Here is a 24,560-nt window from a genome sequence, read left to right as displayed (position 1 = left end):
TCCTCTAGAAATCAGGTCCATGCTGGCTTTCCATAAATGGGTTAAATACCTGATGCGCTGGAGGAACCTGGCCTCATGATCACATAGGCCGTTTTCACACGTCTTACCGGCCGCGCAAAAAAACTCCTGGCGCGATTTCCCGTCATGACTCTGGTTTGTGGCGCGATTCGCAATTCATGCCACAAACCGGAGTCATGACGGGAAATCGCGCCAGGAAGATGCTGTCGTTCCAGGAGTTTTAGTTTTGCGCGATTCTGCGCGGCCAGTAAGGAGTATGAAATTGGCCATAGTAATCTGGTCATAACCTTTACCCAAAACTAGCTTCACCAAAGCTACGAAGGGTCATATTCATAACATGCAGGTGTGGAATGGAATCTTGCACAGAACTCAGTGTGTAAGTAGAAACACATGTGCATGTGTCTATGAGTGTCATGCCTGGACACACCCCAGGAAAGCGAGGAAGGTCATGGCTCCCTGCTATATCTTCAGAAATGTTTATATTTGCTTCTGTATCATCAAGCTTAATGTATGATACAGGAAATGGGAAGCTTGTTGTATTTAAATAGTGAGGGTGAGGCAGGTTGCATATTGAACCCTCTGAACGATACACTATTAGACAGGGCTTTTTTTCTGGGAAAAGAGGTGGTGGAACTTGGAGAAAATGCCCTCGGTTGCCATCGGAGAAAATGGTCACATGGCTGGTGGCCCCGCCCCCTGATCTCCAGACAGAGGGGAGTTGAGATTGCCCTCCACGCAATCTAAACTCCCTTCTGTCTGGAGATCAGGGGGCGTGGCCACCAGCCATGTGACCATTTTCAAGAGGTTCCGGAACTCCGTTCCACCACGTTCCCGCTGAAAAAAAGCCCTGCTATTAGACAATTTGTTCCACTCTTGCAAACCATTTTTCATTTAGTTCTGCTACTTGAACCACAGTTTTACAGTTAGCTCTTGTTGATGAACCCTGGGGTCTGGGAAAAAGAAAGTAGATCAAGCAACACTGACCTTTTCCTGTTTAGCCTACTCTTAACTCACAATTCTTGTGAGAGTAAAACGATCAGACTTTGTAACCTGTTGTTGGGATATGATGTGGAATCTAAAGGAATGATTACAGTAACTATGAGGGCTAGAGCATTTCTTCTTCAAAAATGAATGCTAGGAGTGCATACAGAGATTTCAGTGGTGAACCTTCACTGCTTTTGGAGTTGTCATGAGCCTATGCCTCATACTGAAGGAATGGCCTGAAGACCTCAATATCACCTTTCCTTTTCACCTGGGCCTTGGGCCTTGATTAGGGCTGCTAGCCAGCAGCTGAGACCTGGCGGGAGATTAGGTAGGCTTTCGAGGCCTAGCAGTGGCAACCAGTCGGAGACCAGGTACAGTGAGTATGTGGGGACTCTGTCAGTGAAGGTGTGCTGTCACTTCCAGGAAAACCTAGGACTGATGTCACTCCTCTCTAGGAATCAGACTTTTGCTTTTACCATAGAGCTTCCAGTGTTTCCTAGAGAGGTGGGTGTCACTGCTGTTTTCCTCAGAAGTGATGTTACACCACAGCTGACAGCATTTTAAATTCTTTTCATTCTCTTGTCAGCCACTGGAATGCCTTCAGGCAAGGCCTGCTGAGGGGTGTCATGACCTCCATTGACCAGCCCTGTGACTCTGACTCAGTCTACTCAGAAGAGCCTGAGGAGCCAAGGCTGGGGGATCAGTAAGACACTGCAGAAGCCCCTGCTGATCATGCTCCAGCTGCACCAGAGGCCACCTGGCCAGAGCCTGCAAGACAGCCTGTCACCGGCCCGTGAGAGTCACCAGGCCTCCACCAGGCAGGATATGAACCCAGGCCCATAGCCTCTCAGGATCCACTCCTGCACCACAAGAACAGTATTGGCGGAAGGCCTGGACTGAGGTAGTGCAATGAAGGCAAAGTGTCAGCCTGGATCCAGAACAGGGTCCTGACAGCAGTACCTCTTCGCAGGATCCTGACCAAAGCACAGCCCACTCTCAGGTGCCTTAGTACCAGGCCAACAAATGCAGCTGAGCCAGATTAGTTCCCAGTAGAGTTCCCAGGGCAATCTCCTGGCAGTTTGCTGTATTGCCCGCAGATCACTGGTGATCAGTGGGAGGTTGGAAACCACCGCCCAGCGCTTGCCTGCCACTGGCAGGCAACCTAGGCAAGCATCCGGCGGGCGTGCTCCTGGAGGGGAAATGCGACGACGTCACTTCATGAAGTGACATCATTGCATTTCACGTGGGAGGGCTACTGCACTTTGCGGGGGCCAATTCTAAAAGAACCAGCCCTGCTCATAGCGCAAGAACATTCTGGTGCAAAGCACAATGACGTCACTTCTGGAAGTGATGTCATCATACTGGAGTTGTGAGTGTGCATGTGAGTGTGAAGAGCCTTGTGCTGGTAAATACTGGGCACCCCCCCCCACTTGGAGGGTGTGGGGACCTGGCAACCCTAGTTCTCAACCTACTTAGGCTGAGGCTTGAGAAGGCTGCATTGCTAGTTCTACCAATCTACTAGGTGCAAGCCCTGTGCTCCAAGCTCCTTTTCTTCAACTCCAAGCTCCAGGCTACTCTCCGAAGTCTAGCTAGCCAAGCTGGTAGCCTTGCTTCAGAGAAGCCCAGACCTGGCCAGCTTGCAGAGCACACAGGACAGGAAGATCTCCTGCCCTCAGTAGGCACATGGCGACTCGAGGATTAAAGGGGCAGGGACATGGGGCAGCCCCATCTCATTAACGCCATGACGTCACTTCTGGGGTGAATCCAAAAGTGACATCGTGTTGGCATGACATTCTCGGTTTCACCAGAAGTACTATGGGTTTACTTCTTCTGTATTCACCCCGGCCATTGGAGTGAAAGCAATTTCTATCACATTTTTTCCTCCACTACGCTACTGAGTGGCAGGGGAAGTTGGGGCTACCACCAGCCCTGCCCTTGACACAAATTTTCCTGCAGGCATACAATTGCTTTTTTGCCTTTTTTGTTGTTGTTGTTCTGATCAAATAAAGACACATGGTGCTTGAGAGAAAAAACAAAAACAAAGTAAGCAACACACCAGAAGTGTGGAGAGAATAGCATTTGATTTGGAGGCTGTATGCTTATCCTTTGAGAAATGCAGCAGGGAAAACAGCGCAGATTCTGCAGTGTATATAAAAAAACCCCTACAGCGGCTGCTGTTTGCGGGTAGATCTGTGTGCCGCCTGAGATTCACAAGAACCTACATTTTGTTAGACGAGCCCTTCCGTATCTTAATGAGCAAAACGTTTTTACTTACATTCAATGTGCCAGATCAGTGTTCAACACCTTGTAATGTTTAATTCTCGTTATCGAAATGCAACTACCTGTGAAATGGTATATGGCAACATTTAATAGTGAAGCCTTCTTCCATTCCATTCCAATCTCGTTTTTTGTGTCTTTGGTTCAGCAAATGAGTTACCGGTTGGAAGTTTATCTTTCCCCCTCAGGATCTTAAATTTCCTTAAACAATTATTTCTAAACTTAAATTTTAGAAAGATGCTTTTTTTTTTTTTGCTTGCAGCAATTACTGCTGCTCTAACTGCAGATGTGTGGTACAATCTTTGTGTTTTGGAAGGAATTTGCTGTGCTGATTCTCTTAAATGAAAACATAATATTATCTGCAAGTCTGTCCTATGCTGTTGCCAATACAGCAGACTCCCTGCACCAGTTACTTCCACTGTCAGAGTGGGAGGGCTGTATATAGGTTTACACTAAATACTGCACCTGGTTGCATTGCCAGAGTATGCAGTCACATTGCTCTTGGGAGAGGAATCCATACAGGAAAGACTGTTGATATCTCTAGCTATGGTTGGTGATTTCCCACTGTACACGGCTCCTGGAAATTTGGAGACTGCTGTAATTCCTTGCTATAGTCTTATTTTGGTTTGTTTGTGCTGTTAAATGATTCTGTCTCAATAAATATCAAAGCAGCCAGAAGAGTAAAATCAAATCCCCAAGAACAGTCTGACATATGTAATCCTGCTTGCTCTCCTTGGGGCCCCAGCAAGAGGGCTTGCAATTGCTGAGGTTGATCTATGAGCGACGAAGTCTCTGGTTTCAGTCTCACTTCTCCCATGGACTTACTACATTATCACTTACAAAGCTCTTCACAGCCTTGGTCCAGCATATCTACGGGACCTCCTCTCTCCCTATGCTGCTCCATAGCAGCTTCGCTTTTCTGAACAGGGTCTCCTGCAGGTGCCACCCTGCCAGGGGCGGCGCGCCTATTGAGGCCAGGTAGGCGGTGGCCGCAGGCGCGGGGTGCCGGAGGGAGCGCTGGAAGAGGCGCAGGGGGCAAGAGCACGCCTCCCAAAGCAGAAGCCTCCCATTCCTCCCACCCCGCGCCGCCGCCGCCGCCAGCACAAGCCCCCGGCCGGGCGCAGCCACCGCGGGCAGACATCTGCTGCGGCGGAGGCAACCGAGCGGGAGAGCTCGGGGGCCGCCCGCCGCAGCGATCGGGCCGGCGGTGGCGCGTGCGCTCCCATGATGACGTCACGCATGATGTCATCACGCAGGCAGGTGCGCGCGTGCTCGTGCACGCAGGGGGGGCGCTTGGCTGGCCAGCCGCGAGCGCGGCAAACCCTAGCGCCGCCCCTGCACCTTGCACATTGGCAAAATCGACAGCAGCCTGTGGATGGGCTTTCTTTGTCATGGCTCCCACCCTGTGGAACGGCCTGCCTGAGGAGGTCAGGAGAGCCCCCACTTTTCTGGCTTTCCGGAAACGATGCAAAACTGAATTATTCAAAAAGGCTTTTTACTCAGATAGGAGGGCTGTATTGTAGGGAGGGGATCTCAGATGATCTGCTAATGAGTTAGGAACCAGAGACTACACCACCATGTTGAATTGGATTCCTACTAATGAACTTGTATCTTAGTGAACTTGTATCTTAATGAACTTGTATCTTAGTGAACTTGTATCTATTTACCCTATGGCATTGTTTATGGAAATGTTCCTGATATTGACTGTACTAATCTCACACAGTGTAATCCGCCTTGAGTCTCAGTGAGAAAGGCAGACCATAAATGACATAAATAAATAATAAATGGCCCTCAGGCAGGCCACAAATCACTATCTCTAATTCCATTGGCCAGAAAAGGAGTATCTCAAAGGTGCTTTCTTCCCCCTTACCTGCCAGAAAGAAGTTTCTGCTCAAAGGATACAACAAATGTTTAAGGGGAAATAGTAAAGAGTTCAGTAGCACCTTTATGACTAACAAATTTTATTGTAGCGTAAGCTTTCGAGAAAGACTCTCTAGCCTTTGCCACCAGTCAGAGATCCAGGGCAGCTGAGCAGGGGGGTTGCAATGGTGTAATGTATTAAACTGACTATTGTGTAAACCATCTTGAGAATGGGAACATCAATAAACATGGCATACATTTTTTAAAATAAATGAATGAAACAGCTGGGCTGAGCTACCTTACTGAGATGTTGTAAAGGTTACTGATATAATTTATGGGAGGAGCACGCTAAAGCACTAAATTAGAGCCCCGTGGCACAGAGTGGTAAGCTGCAGTACTGCAGCCCAAGCTGTGCTCACAACCTGAGTTCAATCCCAGCGGAAGCTGGGTTCAGGTAGCTGGCTCAAGGTTGACTCAGCCTTCCATCCTTTCGAGGTTGGTAAAATGAGTCCCCAGTTTCCTGGGCGTAAAGTGTAGATGACTGGGGAAGGCAATGGCAAACCACCCCATAAAAAGTCTGCCAAGAAAATGTCATGGTTCGACGTCCCGCCATGGGTCAGTAATGACTCGGTGCTTGCACAAGGAACTACCTTTACCTTTAAAGCACTAAATGCAAGTGATTATTTTTAACTACTGCGAGCTTGAAAAATGCTTTCCCTGTTTACCCACCCCAGTCGGCCAACACATAAGTGCTTGACTTTCTTGAACACTGTTCCACTCTTGATGGCATTGGATGAGCCTGATAGGACAGCACTTAGAAGCCAAGACAACCACTCTTTCAGAAATGCAAGTCCAGGTAGATTTATGTATACAGTCCTAGTGATATAGCCTCCTATTTATGACACATCTGCATGGGCACCTGTTTCATCTCCCCATTCCTGTCTGGTGTGACAGAATCTAGAGGTCTTTCTCTGGTGGGAGCCAGATAGGTAGATCAAAACTGCTTCCAGATGGCTCTGGACATTAGCCTGAAGCTGAAGGTGTCCAGGGGGAGGGGTGTCAAAGAAAACTTATGACATGCAGCAATGGAATATAGTACCTCCAGATTGGAAAATTCCTGGGGATTTGGGGGTGAAGCCTAGAGAGGGCAGGGTTTGGGGAAGGACCCCAGCAGGGTATAATGCAGGTTTAGGGAGGTCCAATGGTAGAGTGATAGATGCATCTGTTGGCTCACAGCCAAGCTACAAGTGACGCCTTACACAGGTTGGACACTTGTCAGCTTACCGCAAGTTTTGATGGGAAATGTAGGCATCCTGGTTTTACAGCTTGGCTCTCCATTACAGCTGCAAGACCAGGACGCCTACGTTTCCCATCAAAACTTGAGGGAAGCTGACAAGTGTCCAACCTGTGTAAGGCATCACTTGTAGCTTGGCTCTCAGTGCTTGTGATCAGATTTCATTCTGCAGTGTTCTCCTACATCTTCCACTTTTGGCATGCAAGCATGATCCATAGTTGCAGATCAAAGGGTCCTAGGAAACTCCCAACAACAACTGAAGATGTTCCCAAATTGGAGTTTTTATTTCCATAGTCTTCAGGTTTTCAATGCAGATATCCTCCTGCTCCACCCTCTCCTCCCATTGGCTGACCTCTGTAGGGTTGCCATCTGACCACATTTTAAGCAACACAGCAATTGTGTTGTTATCACCCATCAGGAATTTTTTTTAAGTTAGCAAACAGCCATTTACCCAAATTTAGAATCTTTTCTTCTTGCATAATAGGCTATCATTGTTTACTACTACTGTGGGATTTTCCTCTTACCATCTCATAACCCTGATCAGTTTAATTTAAAGTTTTACAGTATGTTCATTTCCCCCCACTGTTGTTTCCTAGCCTATATTAGTGCCACGTAACATACACAAGTTAAAACTTTGTAAGAAATTAGGCTACTTGATCAGGGCCGATTTCAGACGACTAACCTGAAGGCACTGCATGCCGCCATGCTCTGGATCGCGATGGGGAAAACACGAAATATCGCATTTTCTCGCGTGAGTTTGGTGCGACGTCGCACGAAACTTGCGTGAGAAAACGCGATATTTCGCATTTTTCCCGTCGCGATCCGGAACATGGCGGCATGCAGCGCCTTCAGGTTAGTCGTCTGGAATCGGCCCAGATCTTGAAAAATAAATGAACTCCACTTCAGGATAACCTTTGCAGGGGGAAAAAGGATTCCTAGTGACTGTGTAGAGAGAACATGTGTAGTTACTCTGAATGCCAGAACTGTTTACAGTGCCTCTTTTAATATCAGCTTCTGTAGGATGTATTGGACTAATGTCGCTCTTGCGGTGGCAACTACAGCAGAGAAAAGACTCCAGTTGAATTCTGAAACACCCATATTAAAAAAAAGGTGGTTAGCTGTGTTGGTCTGCAGTTGAAGAGCAAAATGCAGGTCCAATAGCATCTTGAAAACCAACTAGATTTCCAAAGAGTGAGCTTTCAAGAGTCAAAACTCTCTTCATACCTTGGAAATCCAGTTGGTTGTTAAGGTGCCATTGGACCTGGATCTTGGTATCAATAAGACTTTTATCTATCCATCGATGACATTTTAAATCTTCTGAGTTTAGGACTGGGCTGCTCTGCCAACAGTACTTTTCTACTGCCTCGGCAGTGACAAACAAGTCAAACCATAAACCAATGCTCATATCCACTCAATCTGAGATGTCAACTGTCACTTGGAAATGCTTGTATAGTCAAAAAGGTTAAGCAAAAGTTGAAGAGCTGAATGACAGTGAGTGACTTTTAATCTCCCAATATTTTGGCAATGCAGAAATGGGTGGTGTCCATAATTTACTGCAAGTATGTATACATGATTCTACTTTCTAATGAGTCAGAGCAGGGCTTTTTTTCAGCGGGAACACAGTGGAACAGAGTTCCGGCACTTCTTAAAAATGGTCACGTGGCTGGTGGCCCCGCCCCCTGATCTCCAGACAGCGGGGAGTTTAGATTGCCCTCCGCACCACCATTTTTGCAATTTAAACTTTAAAAAACTCGTTCCAGCTGACCCAAAGTGACATCGTGTGGTCTTGAGTTTCACCACTGAGTTCCACCACCTCTTTTCCCAGAAAAAAGGCCGAGTCAGACCATTGGTTTATCAAGGACAGAACTGTCTACTCTGACTCGCAGCTGGTGTCCAGGGCCGCAGGTAGAGGTCCACCACGTCACCTATTACCTGATCCTCTTAACTGGAGACTGAACCTGGGGTCTTCTGCATACAAGGCATATGCTCGACCAGAAGGCCACAGTCCCTCCCCTATGATGTCACCTGGGAGTGTTTTGAGATAATGTACCATGGGGTGTGGCTAAATTGCCCTGGGATGCCTAGGTAAATAAACCAGAGATTGATGTGTTGAATTGGGACAGGGACTCTGAATTAAGCACCTCTGCAATACTCTGCCTTGGGGACATTCCTCATTGTGAAGCAAATACTAACTAGTCCTTATCAGCTGTATTTAAAAGGTATCGCATGAAAAGTGCAGGAGAGTCTAGGTAGCATAAGGGTAGGGGTATGCTCAGGACGAGGCTGATTTTTGATAGCTCAGACAAGTAAGCTTTGCTGCATACTGCAGAGGCCGACTCAGACCCCTCAAGCTCACCAGCCAAAGAACATTTTGAATCTAAATATAACAATCAGTTAGACCCTAACTGTGAAAACGGAGCCTTTCTGTTAATCCTCCCCAAGATAAAATTTCCTTGCCTTTTTGCACAAGCCCCACCCCATCTGACATCTCGCTGCCATTATTTCAGAGGGGGAAAATATCCCCAAAATATAGCACAGGAAAAATCCCTAAAATTATAATGAGATTATTTCTAAATTGCCTGGATTTTAAAAATGCCTATTTTATAAATGGAATGCAGTGTGATACACTCCACCATTCAGCTGTGAATTTTTTAAAGTTTGTAGGATGGGCAGAGACACCGTTAGCCTCAAAGGACAAGCCATTGCTTGGACCCCTGATTCTCCCCAAAGACCATTTAGTCTCTTCGTTCTTCCCATTTATGTCCTCTGCAGGCTACGAAGAATTCTCCATTTTCTTCCCCCATGGACGCAGTGCTCATCAGTTACTAATAGAGGAGCAGCCTGAAGAGCTGAACGGACCGAGTTGCCACAGCAACCGCGGGGTATCGTACTTCATGCAGTGAGGCCCTGCTCCAAGACAGGGGTTCAGCAGTATAACTTTGAAGGGTATGAGGCTAATATACTAGAATCCCAAAGAGATCCTTCCAGAAGCGGAAGGCCAGAGGGTCTATTTAAGTGAAATAAACAGGGAAATGCATAGAGGGAAGCCCAGGAGGAACTGGGCTGAACCTACCAGTGTAACTTTCCATTTCCTGCCTGGCGAGAAGAACGGTTATACGAACAGAACGTTAATGCTCCCACAGCAGGACTATTTGCTGTGCTACTACTAAGGGCCCCCACCGTCATGTTCACTGAGGTTCATTGAGGTTGTACCTACTCTGTTTGTAACATGTTGAATGCTGCGGCAGATATGAGTCACATTCCATCTCCGCTTCTCCAAGACAGAGGTCTGTCTACCCCTATCACTGCCTGGCACCGTTTACATATCAAAGAACAGGAGCCACAAAGTGATACTTGCTTACTGGAAACACTACGCTGGGATTCCTCTGCCACTTGGCAGCCATGGTGTTTGTATTGATTCCCGGGCCGGCAGGAAGCAGAGAGGGGAACAGCCCTTTCCTAGGGTCATGTGCTTAGTTGCTTGGATTTGGGGGCCTATGGAGCTAGGACTGTCACTATCTGGGTCACAGTGTTGGTCTGTCTTGACTGTCTTGTGCTATTTTGTATACAAAGAACTAGCTCTCCCAGGGCATTAAAGTGGGAATCCATGTAGCTTTACATACCACACAACTCCAGTCACACATACTTGGGCTGTGGCATGTGTAATATTGGCAAGGCCAGCCCATGACACTAGGTGCACCAGCCAGGAGAAGCCAACACTCCCCTCAAAAAATATGGGTGAGTCCTCAGGATCTGCTGCTGAGTATACCTGAACCATCTTTCCACAGAAATCTGCTACAATGGGAAATGGCACTGAATAAAGTATGGAGTCTTGTCTGAACAGTGCTACGGACTAAGAGTGTCTTTGCTTAGTTAGACCAAAGATCCATCTTTCAGGACTTGGTCTCCAGCAGTGGCCATCTTCTCAAAAGCTCACAAGCAAGACACAATGCAGATTGCTCTCCCCTGATGTTTCTCTGCAGCATCTAGTAAACCATTATAAACTCTTTCGAAATACAAAGTTTCCATTTTTTAGTTAGCATGGCTGAAAACCACAAATCCATGAATTTGCGTGGTTTTTAAAAAGCCACCAATGCCAATGAATTCTGCAATGACGATGGGAACTGGACAGATGTGGTTGTCATCCCAAGTCCTCTGGTCTCTCTCACACACAAAGTCTAGCAATATAAGAGGTGTGACATGTAGGGAAGAATGTCCATTAAAGTCACTGGGGAAATTCCTGGTTGGCTACCTCTCCCTGAGCTCCCTGAGTCCCCATCTGGAGGTTATCAAGTCACTGTCTCCTGTCCCTTTTCCTCCATTTCATCAGCACAGTAGCACCAATGAGACAACACACAGTCCCCTCCCCAGCCTAGGAACCTCCCTTCCTTCTCTCTTCTACTTTCTCAGGGCCAAATTACAAGTGACGAATGACACAGGTTGGACACTTGTCAGCTTCCCTCAAGTTTTGATGGGAAATGTAGGCAGCTTGGCGGAATGTTGGACAAGTGACAGTTGAAAAGTCCATTGGGCAGCAGTCGGAGAGCCAAGCTGCAAGACCAGGACGCTTACATTTCCCATCAAAACTTGAGGGAAGCTGACAAGTGTCCAACCTGTGTCAGGCGTCACTTGTAGCTTGGCCCTGAGTTGAGCTACATCACAGCTCAGCTGTGAAAGGGGGAAAAAGCCTGTTAATGGTCTATAAAGGGGAAGAGCAGAGTTTAGCTCCTTCCTCTCGACCTATAAAAGGAGAAGAGCAGAGTTTAGCTCCTTCCCGTCCCCCATATTGGCTGTAAGCAGAGCATCCATTAGCGTTGCCAAACTCCACGGGGCCTGCAGTTCTCCCTGAATTACAATTGATTACTACAATTGAGTTCCACTAGAGAAAATGGAAGCCTAGGAAGGTGGACTCTATGATATTGCATCCCTACTGAGCTTCCTCCCTAGCCCAGACTCTGTCCATCCCAGCCTCTGCCCCCAAAATCTCCAGGAATTTTCCAACCTGGAATTGGCAAGCAGAAAGCCCTCTGATTCCTTTGAGTTGTGCTTACAATGAACATGATGTTATATGCTCCTCCCTGCCTCCCCAAAATGGCTGCACCCCATTTTCCACATAGGGGAAATATCTTGGTATGGAAGAATCCACAAAATTGGTCTGTCTTAAAGTTACTCCCAATACATTTCATTGTATGAACCCTCACATTTTGAAACAAGTAATGTCTTAATGTCTTTCTCTCCATTCTGTTCTATCATTTGAAATGCCTCTTATATCTCCGTTTAGCAATGACTTCTTTTACTGCTGTTGCATTTAATGAGTTGGTATTTTCAGCTAATCTCTTTCTCGGGTAATTAAAGGCAATTTAGAACCCACCTGCATATATGTGAATTTCGGAGGGGGATGGGTGGGTCCCAACGTGCCTCAGTTTGCACTTGTATCAAATCTTATTTCATTATGTTCTCCAATCACCCAGTTTTCTTGACAGTACCAGCTTTTACCAGCAAATCTTACTGTACTTCTGATTCCAGGTCATTTATGAACATGTTAAATAGCATTTGTTCCATTCTTGAGGGACTTAAGTGTTTATTTCTTCCACTGGAAAACGATTTTTCCTGCTTCCAGTTTTCCAACAGATTATCCTTCTATAAAAAGGATAATCTGTAACTGCTACATTTGTCTTTGTCTTTTAACAAGTGTACCAGTTCCTTTCCATACTCGTCCTGATGAAGAAGGGCTGTCATTTGCTAAAGCCACAGAGCTCTGGCTCAGGAAAGCTTGTTCTACATGTCTAACACCAATTTACAGACTTTAAGATGATGTGTAATTTTCTGAGCATCCCCCCCCCAAGCCCAGCTCAATTATTCCTTTCTAAAAACTGATGTTACACTGGCTACCAATACCAATGTGAGAAGGCCGATTCCAGTGTTAATTGCCTTGAAAGAAGAACATCACCATCTTGGAGTTCTTAAAGCAATATTGAACGCCACCTGCCCTACATGACTTGCTGCCTCTTAGTTTGTCAATTAAATTAAATGAACTTTGTCTGGGTGACAAAGCTCTGTAAATACAACGTATGGCATGGCTTGTAACTGGGTCTCTCCGCTATGTATCGTTCCAGGGACTGTACTGCCAGATGCCTGCTATTTTATGCCCTTTGTTCAGAACATCCTAGCTCTGACTCCACAGAACATGATTACAGAACCCGTGTTATAGTATAAATGGTAATCCCTTATTTCAGAACATCTGAGTTCTATAGGGAATCTGTGGTGGAGTTGTGGGGGGGGGAGGCTGAAAATTTGATATTTTCATTGGGCAGACTCATGATGGGAACATGTGCTCCGGACTTTTTGAGTGGGATCAACTGAACAGAATAAGTAATAAGAGGGGGCTTTTCTCTATTCCTTTTACTTGGAGGAAAGGAGGGGAAAATATGGAGCTCCTGTAACGTTTTGCTGTTGGCCTGAGGGGGGGAAGGGGGGGGGAAGGACAGATGTGCCGCATTGACAACACCCCTGCTGGGAACAGAAAGGAGTGCTTTCTCTCCTCAGGACCCTGCTCCCAATAAACAATCATCTGAGTTGCCCTGACTCACACACACACGACCCCCCTTCGACCTTGATTGCTCAAGAGAAAGGCTGGGGGGAGGAAAGGGGGCTGCTCTCTTGTCAAGACACAAAAGGATTAGCTCCTAGCGTGTTAATGGAGCACACTCCATGGCTCGCTTGGCATGAACCTTACAGCAACAATCCAACGCAGGGCGGGGGGGGGAGCTTCAGTGCTTGGCTGGGGAGGGGGATGCCTGAGGCAGGAACTGATGAGATGCCCATATGAAGCTTCTCTGCCAATTTCCACTTGGGATCTAATGGCTTCAGTCATTAGGGGATGCTCATGAGATCTATCACCTACATGTTCTTTTGCCAGTGTCCTACAATGGACTGCTATTTCAGTCTTTCCCCATCTGTCCCCTCAGGTCTGCTACTGCTTCTTAATTCTGATCTTCATTACCGGCCACTGTCCTAGCTGTCAGTCTTTGCGGCATAAAAAGAACAGACTAAATCATAGTTATGATAGAAAGTATCTGATTAGCTGGGACACTTCTGATGTCACAAGCAGTGGATTAATCTGATTTGTGCAGCCTCTCTCTTGTATTTGGTGGTGAAATTGCCTCGGATGCTGATTTTTCAGCATTACCCGGATGGGAGGATGCAAATGGGATATTTTTTTTTAAAAAAAAATTGAGCCAAAGAAAACAACTTCGTAAGAACATTCACTAAAATGTGAGAGACATTCAATAAGCTCACATCAGCTATTTAGGATTGGCTCAGCTCTTTATGATTTAGAGAGCTCCCGCCTCTAAAGGATACAGAACCCCTATTAAAATGAAAGGGGCCATGGTTCAGTGATAAGAGGATCTGCTTTGCACATAGAAGGTCCCAGGTTCAATCCCCGGATCCTCCAGTTAAAATGATCAAGTAGTAGATGATGTGGAAGACCTCAGCCTGAGACCTGAAGATCTGTTGCCAATCAGGGTAGATAATACTGACTTTGATAGACTAATGGTCTGGCTCACTTTAAAGCAACTTCATGTGTTCATATAAGTACGCCAAATCAGAAAGTGAAGAGGAGACATTTCAGAATTACTAATCTGGGCTGTTTCCACACATCTTACCAGCCTCCGGAACGTTGCACAAAACACCCGGAAGACAGCGTCTTCTTGTGCGAAATCGCGCCAGGAAGACACTATCATCTGGGAGTTTTGTGCAACATCACGTCTTCCTGGCGCGATTTTGCGTGAGAGGACACTATCTTCCGGGTGTTTTGCACAATGTTCCGGAGGCTGGTAAGATGTGTGGAAACGGCCCAAGTATCACTTCATTTTGTAAGCTGGTGAGTAGGAAACTACCAGGAAAAGAAAGAGGACAGATTGATATCATACTACTTTGTGTTGCCAACCTCCAGGTGGGGACTGGAGATCTTCCACAATAAACTGAACTCCAGATGACACAGATCATTTCCCCTGGAGAAAACGGCTGCTTTGGAAGGTGCGCTGTATGGCATTATACCCCGTTGAGGTCCCATGCCTTCTTCAGGCTCCACTCCCAAATCTCCAGGAATTTCTCAAGCCTAAGTTGGCAACCCTAATACTACTGGAGACAAGCAAATACAAAGATCAAAGGACAGCCTAATTAGACCCCAAATGCACGTGACTGCTTTGGGAGGGTAGCATGAACCCTCCTCAGAGACTGTCGTGGGATCTGCCTACTGTACAGTAGCAGCTTCTTTTGATGTTGTACTATGCATTATTTGAAGGCCCATTCCATGTTTTTAAGAAGATCAGAACTGGGAACGTCTACAAAGTTTTACTTAGGGGCTGAACATGCGCCAAGACAGTCAAGATTCTAGTAGGCCTCACTCTACATACTTGTTTGAAGTTAACGTTGCTTCAGCAAAGTCTAACCTTGCCTGGAACAAACTGCACACACTAGCAATTATATTGGATAGAAATGCTCTAAAAATGACAGTAAAATATTGTATATATTCACATGAGTTAAGGTAAAATATATATCCACATGAGTTAAAGTCCTCTGGAGAATTTCAGATTATCAAGGTAATAAGAATGGAAGACAAAAAAAACCCTGAAATATAACCTACATATGGTGGGTTCTAAGGATGAGGGCAGCTAACCCTTTGGACTCTGAGAAGGTAAAAGAGACAAGAGCCAGAGTTTATACTAAGGTTACGAGGTTTCCTTGCCCTCCTGGCAGGGCGGAGGAGAGGGGGAACTAGACACTCACCTTTTGGATCTCCTTGGTATGGCACGATGACATAACTTCTGGGAGTGACATCATTGCGCAGGCCCCGGGAGGGCTCCTGCGCTTTGCGCTGGGCCCAAACTGGCCCAGCATGAAGCATGAGAGCACTCCCGCAACCATGTCATTCCCAAGAGAGACATCGTCATGCTGAGCAGGGAGCGTGCCCCAGAAGGCCCGTTCCCACACTTTTTCTCCCCACCCGCCTGATGATTGGCAGCAGAGGTGGAAATTGGGAGCAGGGGATCTCCCACCCCCACTGGGGGACCAGCAAGCCTAGTTTATACTGGTAGCAGATACAAGTGGGGAGGGGCCATGGCTCAGTAACAGAGCAGCCGCTTTGCATACAGAAGATCCCAGGTTTAGTCTCCGCCATCTCCAACTGAAAGGATCAGGCGGTAGGTGATGTGAGAGGCCTTGGAGAGCTGCAGCCAGTCACAGTAGATAACACTGGCCTTGACAGACGATTGGCCTGACTCATTATTGCACAGCTATAACAAGTGCTGTTCTTCAAGTGTGTTATTCAGGCTTGTTGTTTATGGGAACTCTGACGAGAGAGTCCAGGAAAATTCAAGGTTGGCCACTGGAAAATACAGCTTTTCCAAATGACTGGCTCCCAATTCTGTCATAAAGTAATCCAATCCCAGATCTACTTAGACACACTGAGGCCAATCTGGTCTTTAGGAAAAGTGCCTAAACCACACAGAAGAGAAGCACAATATTGTGAAGTAGGACTCAACAGTGTGAACAACCACTGCACTAGCTACTCAGTTATGGTCTACAAAACTCACTTATTACACGTAGGTATTCTGGGTTCTTCAGATTCCATCACCAAGAGCTGCTCTAAAGAGCCTTCTGTGTGAGAATGGGGACCACAGGAAAAGCGACCAACACAGGGTCAAACTAGATGTGCAGGTTTTTAAAGAGCTGGGTCTGGGTTCCCCAACTGGGGTTCCTCACAGCCACTCAGCAGCTGTGGGGAATGGCTATTAAAAATAAAGGTGATCCCAAATGGCCTCAGAATGCCACTACAGGGGGAGGAAGGGTTCTTGCATTCCCCCCAACTGTTTCTTGTGTCAAAATAGCAAGGGAGGGAGAGTATTTCCGTGTTTTTTTACTGCTCTACATGCTCAAAATACTCCACATGGCACATCAAAAACAGAGACACCGCTAGCAGGCTATTTTGGAAAAATGCTTGAGAAGGGAAGCAGGAGCCATTCCTCCCACCACAGCGGACTTCTGAAGCCGTTTGGGCTCTTCTTTATTTTTTAACAGCCATTCCCCACAGCTGCTGTGTGGCTGCGGGGAATGCACTCTTTAAAAACCTTCATGTCTAGTTTGACCCATAGCTTAAGATCATGTTGGTAGGATGAGCAAAGAACAGCTTACTCAGAGGCCCAACTGGATGAGTGCAGAAGGATGGCTTGGAAGAGGTGTACGTGGCTCTCGTAGTGGCACCTGCCTAGGCTCATGGGCCACATTTTTGCATTCTGCATATTTCATCTCACCCCTAATTTTCTTTGTTTTGCTAAGTCTGTGCAGAATCAATAGTTAACCAGCACAAAGGCAAGTGTTGCTGCTCCTTTGCCAGGGAAGAGGACAGTGGAAGGCAGGCCAGCTGCAATCTCACATTTGGAGGCAATGTCTCAAAGGTACATGTGTCAATGCATGTTCATGCACAAGACATTCCATGAGACTACTGCTGCTGAACACCTTTCTAAAAGAATCCACAAATTCTGTAAGATACTGAAAAGCAATCAGAGCTGGGATGAGAACAGCAGTTGTCCTGTCCATTCAGCACGCTGCCTTTCCCCCTGTGACGCCTGCTGCTTCGGCACTGAGGATGGGTCAATTGCAGAAAGTCCACAAAATTGCAGCAGTTGTTATTGTCATGCACAGGCCACGGCTTGACCCATGACAGCTCATGGTGAATAAGGCCTGTCCAAACAGAATTCTTTGCAATCACTCTATTGACACAGCCCAGCTTGGAGCCGAGGCACAAAGGGCACGGTGGAAAGTCTGAGGCTGAACCCAAAGCACCCTGCATGGGGCCTCCAATCACGATGAGAATCCCTGGGGGAACTCAGTAGCTATGGGGAAATGATTCAGCACTCACCAGGGTCCCTTTAATGAAGGCACAGGGAAGGGGACCCTTCTTTTTAAATGGCTCAACAGATAGGCACAAAATGCACCTGTGTAGGAAGGACTAAGCAGAGCTACATACTGCCAAGCCCATTTACTTGAACACTATAAGCATTGTCCTTATAAGTATTGTAAACGTATGTACGGTAAGTACAAGTATTGTCTGTATGCAGTTGTCTATTGCATGCTCATATCCTAGAAGATTTTTTTCACTTCGGAGGCTCAAGCCCAGCAACACAGAGATGTTCATCCATGGGTACTGGTATCTTCTGCTAAACAGCAGAATGCTTTAACTCTTTAATGTCTTCTGGGAACTTTTCCAGAAACATTTTCCAGAAATGTTATTGCAGATATATAAAGATACTAGAAACAACACCCATTGTGTGAAAAAATACAACAGGCTCTAGAAAACTGATTCGGCGGGCCCCCTCCCGGCAGCAAGCAGGCGCTTCGCAGCAGCCTCAAGTCCAGAGCAGGAAGGTGCTGAGTGGAAGAATGGGGAGAGTGCTTAGGCTATCAATTCAGTAGGCCCCCTCCCAGAGGCAAGCGGGTGCTTTGCAATGGCCTCGAGGCCAGAGTCATTGGCAATGCACCTGTGCGAGGATAAAAAGCGAATCGTCGCCAATACGGCTTGCCTTTTATATAGTAGGATTTAATAGAATCTACTCACTATCTTTTAGATTTGTCTATACATACCACCCTGCCCAGCCAGGTCCATGTGAGTTAGTTATTTTTCCCACTGGGAAAAATTAAGTTTAGTGATTAATCGGAGCAGGAGTTGAGGCACAGATTCTGTATTCAGCAGCCACTATCAAATCTGGGAACTTGAAGTCCTATTCAGTCAACGTTGGATATGTTCCCAAATGCGGACTGAAGGAATCCATCCCATGTTTTTTAGCAGACAGAGAGTGGTGCAATGGCCTTACTGTGCTCTCCAGTACCAGTTTTTGCAATGCAAGCTGAGATTTTACCACTCTGTTGCTGACCGACTATCAAACAGTTGTATTGGTGCAGTAAAATAGAAGTAGGCATTAAGGGAAGGAAACCTAGACTGAGACACGCAGTGGCACAATTACAGTCTTTGGATTGTTCTTTCAAATTCGGTTTGATATATTCCATCTTCATGTGTACAAGCATGCAGGGTTATGGGGATCCAATCTCTCATATACAGCATTAGGTGGGAGCAATTTTCCTCTGCACCTTTTGGTTATCACAAGAAGTTCATCTAAGCATGTACAGTGTCTTCTGTCAGGACTGAGTTAGCACGTCCCCGTCCACCAGAGATTAGAGGTTAAGGCTTCCTGGACAGAAGCCATGGCTTCTGGGTAGGCTTGAACTTTGGCTATCATTTTACAAATTAAGTATTGGACAGCAGCCAACCCCAAAGCTGAAAGGCTCTATCTAGTTCACCCCCTGGACATGCTTCCCAGAACCTATTTTTCCAGATAAGGCATGAGAAATTGGAACTGTTCTATCATCAGAGCTCTAACAGAAAATGAGAAGAAAGGTGAACGGGTGAACTTCTGATGCATTCGTGAAACAAAGCATTTGACTCTTTCCTTACATACATGAAATAAATGATTTGCTATGTCAACAACCAAAGATTGGAGATGTCCAGTGATGAGGGAGATGTATATGATACAGCAACCAAACTGATGCTGCCCATGTCAGTGTCCTTATGGGAACTCCATGGAAACCACCTAGAGTTCCACAACGGGAGAAAGTGAGATAAATAATAATAATAATAAACAGCTGTCTAAGCCCAAGCAATGGCAATGCTGATGGCTACTGCCAGAGTGACTTGGGCATGGAAAATATCTGCCTTTGGTAAACTGAATTAAGTCTATGGGGATTAGCAATCATGTTTGGGCTTGATTATCCAATAAGTTTGGAACTTGCTATAGATTGAAAAGGGGACAGCTAATGTGGACTTAAGTAAATGGATAGTAAGGTCCAGTCTGGGATAACACAACGTATTTCTATTTATGAGAATCCCATAAAGAAACTGGAAGTGGTCAGTGACCGGCTTCTAGTGGTCAGAGCTCAGGAGGTCTCTGTGCCCCTTACCTAGTATTGTCGGTCAGTGTAATCCTAAACTGAGTTATATCCTCCTAAGGCCATTGAAGACATGGGGTTAATAGGTGTAACTGCTTAAGATCGTATTGTGCCCCATTTTCTCCTTCATTCAAATACTTGAAATGCATCAAATATTGTCATGCAGATCAGACATTAAAAAGAGATGTATTGTAATGATGAAAATGTTATATATCTTATCTATATATATACCTTGACTGTGGATTTACAGCTTTCTTATTACGAATTTGGATTTTTACATGTACGTATGCATTTATTTTATTCATTTTATTTTACTTCAGTTATACTTTGCCTTTCGGAACCCAAAGCAGCTTATATCATTCTCTTCTCCTCCATTTTCCCGCCTCACAACAAATCTTGTGAGGTAGATTAGGCTAAGAGTTTGTGACCGGCCCAAATTGACCCAATGAGCTTCCATGGCAAAGTGGGGAATCAAACCTGAGTTACCCAGATCCTAGTCCATCACCCTAGCCACTACACTACACGGGCTCTCTATGTTTGTATGTATGAATACATGTAGGTATTTATATGCCACTTTCCCTCCACTGGTAACCAAAGTAGCTTACAAAAAAAAACAGAGAAAACTATTAGTTAAACAAAGACATGAAGAAAAATGTAGAAATCTAAATCCTACTTAAAAAGAAGGGTTTCTACCTACATGTCCATGATCTTTGCTATTTAGAAGGACGTTGATGGAGTACCTTGAAAAGACATAGATGATAAAGCACTTCTGTTCATAACATCTAGCCTTTTTTACTTTACACTGGTATGGAAGGGTGGGGGCTGGCTTATACAGAGGGGAGGTGTAATTCCTATAGGTCATTTCATGGAGGCTGACTTGATGTTGTATTCTACAATAGAAAACCAAGAGGTTAATTAAAGGGGGATTGTTCACTCAAATGCAGCTTTTCTAAGAATTTGCTGTACAGAACAGAAATGTCGTCACCCTCAAACAAGAAAACCAAGTCTAGCAAAAAAAAAATTTAATAGTAAGTGGAGCTATTACCTAAACTCTCCAATTGTTGTCCTGAACTAGTTTATAAGGATCAGAGGTCAGAGCTAACTGTGGAAGCCAACAGGAAAAGATTTCGACTCTGCAAATGCAGAGCAGGAGGCGGGTGTGATTGCTACAATCTCTTTTGGTTTCCATAATCTCCTGCCTCGTGGGTGATGCAAGACGAGGGATCGATTTATCTGGGGCCCGATCCTCATGGGCTGCAGATCAGTTCTCACCCACAGTATGTCCAGCTCAGGACAGTTAACCCAACAGTGTCACTCACATGAAGGGAAAATCAAAGGTGGTTGGTGTTTTTCTATCCACTGCCATGCAATTATCCTGCTGCAGTGAGTGCCAGGGGTTGCTGTTGATGTAAACAGCTGGGGAGGTTTGCATGAGAGGACAGCATGTGTATAGGAATAATATTGACAGTAAACACAGCGAGCATCGGATGAGTACTAAACTGACCATTCCCACACACTAATCTTCAGGGTTAATTTGCACAACGAGTGCCATTTTCTAACACCTCAATTCCTTAAGTCAACTATACCCAGAAGGGAAAGTCTTTCGTGTCTTTTCTAGCTTACCACTGAAAGAGTAGCCCATATAATTTAAGCATTTGAGACAGACTTGGCCTGAATGGGTAAAAATCTCTCTTCTACCTGCATACCTATTTAACTCCAACACACTTGGCTTTTTTTGTTCTATTTTTTTTTTAAAAAAACAGTGGAAATGGCAATAGCTATGATTGAGTTCAGTCTTCATTGGATTTTGTGAACTTTGTTATTTGACTGTGTATCGAATTAACCATGGATTTTCATATGGACATTTTCTTCTTTGGTACTGCAGTCTTTGATTTTATAAAAACAATAATTTTGTCTATCAGATCCTAGTACATTATTTAAAAAAAACACACCTCATTGTCTATGGTAGCGACCCATTGTTCTCATTTTGCACCGTATTTAAATAATTCTTGTTATCATGGATGTTTTTCATTGCTGGGTTGTTGTTCATGTAGGGCTACCGCCTTCCTGTTTCTATTTGCCGAAGCAATGGGCACACACTCTCCTGTTATCTCCCCTCCCCTGCACATATAGCAGATTGTCATTCGTATTAATGAGATCCAAGTTCTGCCAAACACGAGGTGACTGGGTGCGTGGCAAGGGTGGGAGACGGGGCATGGCACAAGTGACTTTAGGGGAGTAGGTGACAGTGCAGTGGCAGCAAAGGCAGAAGAGGCAAAACAGAAAAGAAACAAGGCATGGCATAAACAAGACGCAGCATTGGCAGAAGAGGCACTACGGCTGAACCCAGACTCAACCTCCAACCACTATCTGAGCAGATGTTCTCATAAAACTATTGAATAATGGGATTCTCTCCACAGCCATCTATAGAGTGGACATGCTGAGGTGGAGGGTCCAATGCAAGCCTTTCCAGATAGGGAGACTGTGGTGAGGACAGTGACCAAAGGCAGTGTTTCCTCAGGGGTTAGAATACTGGCCTAGGATCTCAGATTCAAATCCCCAGTCTGTCATGAAGTTTTCTAGGTGACTTCCAGTGTAATCCTAAACAGAGTTATGCCAGTGGGCTTAGACTGGAGTAACTCTGCTTAGGATTTCATTGTGACAGTTACCCTCTTTCAGCCTAACCTACCTAACAGGGATGTTGTCAGGATCAACTGGCCGAGGGGGAGCTCCTTGGAGGAAGGGGGGGAGATAAAAATGCACCAAATACATCTGCTCAGTGATTAACCCGTGGCTGTCTCTAGCCTCATCTCTCTAGCCCATCAGGGCAAGACGGTCAGCCCGTGGCATATTCAATGTTCACCTCTATCTGGACGTTCAAACGGGCCCCTGACCTTGGGGACGGGACGATGCTTGGGCTGTTTATGCCCCGAAGACTCCATGGTAAAGCAGAGAGAGGAGTCACTCATCTAAAGCAGCCCTGCTAGAATTGTGCCACGTGGACGGCCGGATCGAGGCCGCCGCCGCCGCGAGGCTCCTCGGGGCGCAGCGCCTCAGGGCGTGCAGGGGAGATCCTTGGGCCGGGGGCGCGCGCGGCTCCCTCCTGTTCTCCTGCCGACCCAGAGAGGCGTCGGGAGCGGAGATCCTTTTCCCACCCCCGGTTGTCCCCCACAGACAAGACTGCGGTGGCGGCGGCGGCTCCCCTTCCCCGAGCGCCCCTTCCCCGGCTGAGAAAGCAGCCCCTCTGCCCGTCGTGCCCTTGAACCGCCGCGGAGAACGCAGCGCTCATTTCCCCGGCGCGGCGCGGCGCGGCGCGGCGCGGGCGCTTCAGACGGTACCTGGCTAGCCCCGGCCGTCGGCGCCTCCCGGGCGCATGGCGGGGCAAAGGGTCGAGGTCCTCGGCTGCCGGCTGATGTGCCCCGGCGCCGGCTCCGCGGCTCCTCTCCGCTCAAAACTTTTGCCGGAGCCGCGTCTGGCTGCAGCCTCTCAACGGCTGGGGAGGCGGCGGCGAGGGGCTGGCGGGAGGGAGGCGGGGGGAGGGACCGGCCGCTTCCAGCTCAGCAGGTGCCGGGCCGCCAGGGCGAGCGGGCCGGCCCCGAGCCCCCTCCCGCCTGCAGCTTCTGGACTCTCCTCTGCGGAGGCTGACGCCCCCCTCGTCGGGTGGGGCTGCGCAGGCAAATCCCGGCGCTGAGGGGGGTTGACCGCCCACCAGGCGCCTCTCCGCCCTCTGCCAGAGGGGCCACAGAGTGACACTTCAGTCCGCATGAACGGGCGTTCGCACGGAATAACGCCGGAGAACAGCCCCAACCCAGGTCGCCGTCTATACCCGTCTAGTGGCAAGGTTCAAGCAACGTTCAAACCCGACCTCTCCACTGGATGCATCATTCCGTGGATGGGGCTAATCTGCTGACACGCGTCTGCCAGGCCGCCTGAAACTTTTTGGGCGGAAAGAGTATGAGAGCCTGCCTGAGCTCGGTGTTAGAACCCAGTTCTGCTTTAGCCCCTTCTCTGGCCGCTGCCTCCTTTTTTTTTTTTTTGCAGTGCAATACTGGTACTCTTGCACCTCGGCTGCTGAACAGGATTTGAGACTGAATTCAGGCGTCTATCGTCTGATGCACTTCTAATAAGGGCCTATTCTTTATTAGTTTTTGCAATATTTGATTGCTGAGAAAGTGCACCACTCTCCGATTGTGCATTTTATGACTTGCAGTGTCAGTGCCGTTGTTACTGTTCCCTTCCTCTTTCCCTCCTTTTCTATCGGTACTGACTCCATTTTTTTGTGACAAAAATGTGCAGCTTGTCATTAACCCCCCCCCCCAAACCAGATGATTGGAAAGTAGCCAATATAACATAACACCAGTTTTAACAAAGATCCAGAGGAGTCAGCCATGTTAGTCTGTAGTAGCAAAATTGAAAAGAGTCCAGTAGCACCTTTAGGACTAACCAACTTTACTGTAGCATAAGCTTTCGAGAATCACAGTTCTCTTTGTCAGATGCATCAGTTCTCTTCATCAGTTTTAACGAAGGGATTGTTGCAGGAGGGTGGGGAAAGAGAAAATTACAATTTTATTAATTTAATGTCTATCCTATGTAAATTGGTGGAGAAAATGGTTAGAACTGGTAAACATTTTTAAAAGACAAATTTTGGTGAAGAAAAATCATTATGGCTTTTGCAGCAGAAAGTCCTACCGCACCAGTCTCTTGGAGTTATTTGAGAGCATTAACAATCATGTAGACAGCAGAGATCCAGACCTGTAGATATTACATACTCAGATTTTCAAAAAGGATTTAACAAACCCTTCTTGAGTATCTTAGCAGTCACGGGATGTGCAAAACGGTCCTTTCATGGATCAGTAACTGCCTAAAGAAGAAGAAGCAGAAGGTAGAAGAAATAAATGGACAGTTCACAAAAAGAAAGAAAACTAGCAGGGCCTCCTTAAGGACTTGTAGTGTTGAGAATCACATTGTTTAATTTATTCATTTTATTTGGAGTTAGGGGAGAGCAATACAGTAGCCAGGTTTGCAGATGCCATAGACTTCTTCAGTATGGTGAAAAGCCAACTGTGAAGAACTGCAGAAGTATCTCTGTTGTTTTACGCAATAAGATGGCAAATGAGACTTG

General features: G+C 46.5%; 1 protein-coding gene across 3 annotated transcripts in view; it reads right to left on the bottom strand.

Moving 5' to 3' along the window:
* Window positions 1–23,009, bottom strand: part of GCGR (glucagon receptor) — a 44,232-nt gene extending 21,223 nt beyond the window's left edge. For 2 of the 3 annotated variants that reach the window (XM_054976254.1, XM_054976252.1), the window contains exon 1: window positions 22,777–23,009. The gene's annotated coding sequence lies outside the window, so the exon portion shown is untranslated. Of the gene's footprint in view, window positions 1–3,277; window positions 3,345–22,776 lie in introns of all 3 variants that reach the window. The other variant, XM_054976253.1, reaches the window with a different exon arrangement.
* Between the last annotated feature and the right edge of the window lie 1,551 nt (window positions 23,010–24,560).

This window comes from Eublepharis macularius, chromosome 4, assembly GCF_028583425.1.
Source record: "Eublepharis macularius isolate TG4126 chromosome 4, MPM_Emac_v1.0, whole genome shotgun sequence".
Lineage (NCBI taxonomy): Eukaryota > Metazoa > Chordata > Lepidosauria > Squamata > Eublepharidae > Eublepharis > Eublepharis macularius.
Note: the sequence above shows the minus strand (reverse complement) of the source record. Positions and strands in the feature narration are given on the sequence as shown.